The following is a 2,595-nucleotide window of genomic DNA, read 5'->3' as shown; positions in this document are numbered from 1 at the left end:
TACAGAGAAGCCACCACAGTGAGAAGCCCATACACCACAACGAAGAGTAGCTCCCGCTCGTCCCAATTAAAGAAAGCCTGCGCGCAGCAACAAAGACCCAATGCAGTCAAAAATAAATAAATAAAAATAAATGTAAATAAATAACATGTATCATATCATTTTCCTCTAATTCCAAAAGTATAGACAAGTTCAGGAAAGAAAGAAAGAAAAAAAGAAAGATCACTGGTTGGATGGTCTTTACATTTATTTAATATATTTTTAAAATTTATAAATTTTCTACAATGTACACAAATTCTAAGAACATACCTAAGACAAATTAGATATGTTTAAAGGGAAAGAAAGGCCACCTCTGAAGTTGTCAGATACCCTGATGAAGCCACCTAGGCCATTGGCTTGTCAGGGTTCTCTTGCTTGCAAGATTCCAGCAGCCTCAGTCCCTGCCCCTGCCTTACTACCTGGGCATTGTTCCAATGAGGACTATTTTAGCTTATGACCTGTTATAAATATGTATTCATTCCTGTAATAAATATTTAATGGGCACCTACTATGTACCAGGTACTGTTCTAGTTATACTGGGCAAACAGTGAGGGAGAGAATTAGACCTAGCCCCTGCCCAAGCATTCATATGTGAGGATGAAGAACAGAAGAAAGCTGCAGGGGCTAGAGAACTCTAGAACCTTAGCAGACTCCTGGGCCAACCACTCATTTTACAGATAGACAGAGCGAAGCCCAGAAAAATCAGCTCATGTGTAGCTCACTAGTCCCCTGTGCCTTGGTCCAGTACTCTATCCAACATATCTATACAAACCTGAATCGGAATCGGAGGACCCTCAGGATTACAAGAGGTATCTTCACAATGAGCCCTCCATGCAGTCAGCAGCCCAGTGTGGAGAGTGAATGTAGATTTCCACATTCCAACTGGACTTCATGTTTTCCCTCATAACAAACCTCCCAGTAAATCTAGAACTCTAAGGAATACTGCCACCCTGAGCTTGAGCTCCCCACTGAGGCTGATGTGATTTAACTGGTCTACCCTGTCTGTGCCAGGAACTTTCCCGGGTTCTGTGGGGACCACAAGTTGAGGACCGGAGCATCTCTGCCATAGGCTGGTTGGTGCTGAGGCTGTACTGAATAATCTCAGGCTGGGCTTGAGGGTGGGGAGAAACATTCCAACTCTGCCTCAGGTTTGGGGGCAAAATGTGCCTCTAGGCCTGTATAAAATGCTCATGGAGATCCTGCTTGCAGTTTTTGAATCACAGTCTCTAGAGATGTAACCCAGGAATCTGCATTTTAGGAAGCACTCCAGAAGTTTGCTATACACAATAAATTTTGAGAACTACTGATCTGGGGCCAAACAACTGTGGATGATCAATATTTCTGTCTGCTCCCTTTCTCCGGGCAACATCTTTTCCCTTTTCAAGGTCTCAAGGGCTTAACCCTGAGTGTTCAGACAGGGTGGGAGGGCAGCAGCCCTGTGTTTTCTTGCTGTTCTCAGGTCTGCAGAACTTTCCTCAGCCCTGCTGCACCACGCACGGTGGGTAGGAGGGTTGGGGGCCAGAGGGAGAGACAGCACAAGCCTGTTATGAATAGGCCCTTTCTGAGGTTTGGCAGCCCTGAGTGGAGAGAAGGCTTTTTTGGTTGGCTGCAGCAGTCAGCATAAAAGAAGGGCAGTGCTGGGTCTCAAAGCCAGACTTCTAAGTGCAAAGAGATGTCAAGACCTGAGGGCAGGCCCCCTGGCCTGCATAGGCCCAGCTACTGCATTCTCTGCCATGTTATATAAAAAGCCCAACCCCAGCCCTGGCGATGAAGCGGGCAGTGTTGGGTCACAAGGCTGGATGACTTCCTTTCATTTCCCTGTGGGCCATCCTTCTGATCCTGAATGCAGAAAGGACCTGGGAAATGGGACCATTCACCAGGCAGCTAACAAGGTTCCCAGCTTTCCAGGAGTGCAGCTCCATTTTGTGTCACAGGATTTTCAGAGTTTGGAGCAAGAAGACAGGAAGGAAGCTTCGGCTGGCTCAGGGGTATTGTTCAAATGACCTTAAGACTCACCAACAGCAGGATGCTGTAGGAATCACAGTAAATGGATTAGCTGAATCCAATCGAGTAATTTAGGAATCTGGGTGGTAGGCAGTGGTCGTGTCTGTAGGTGGGTGGCAGAATCAAAACAGACTTTAGAATTAACTAATGGTATAACTTTAACCCAGAGAAAAAGGTTGCAAAACCAGCCCCCCTGAAGGAAATGAACTTGAACTTCCCTGTTTTTACTGTGACCGTAAAAAGGGCTCAGTGTATCTACTTGGAGCTCAAATAGAATTGTCCTGGGTAAAGGCAGCCCCAGAAGCAAGAGTACAGCCCTTCTTCCCACCATGCAAGTTCTGTTCTTTCCCAGAGCTGCCCTCATGTCTGTTTACCTCTCCATCAAGGACTGTGAAAAGGGGGTGCACATCAAATTAGGAATCAGTTAAAGATACAGTATTTACTCTGTCATTCTGGGGATAAGGTCTCATACCCATCCCACAGCTTCATGGTGTTGTGGAAAAAACAAGGACTTTGATGATAGAAAGTTCTATGTTTAATTCTCTGTATTGTGCA

The sequence above is a fragment of the Lipotes vexillifer genome, unplaced genomic scaffold, assembly GCF_000442215.2.
Source record: "Lipotes vexillifer unplaced genomic scaffold, Lipotes_vexillifer_v1.1 scaffold1634, whole genome shotgun sequence".
In the NCBI taxonomy this organism is placed as follows: domain Eukaryota; kingdom Metazoa; phylum Chordata; class Mammalia; order Artiodactyla; family Lipotidae; genus Lipotes; species Lipotes vexillifer.
This window is presented reverse-complemented; position numbering follows the sequence as displayed.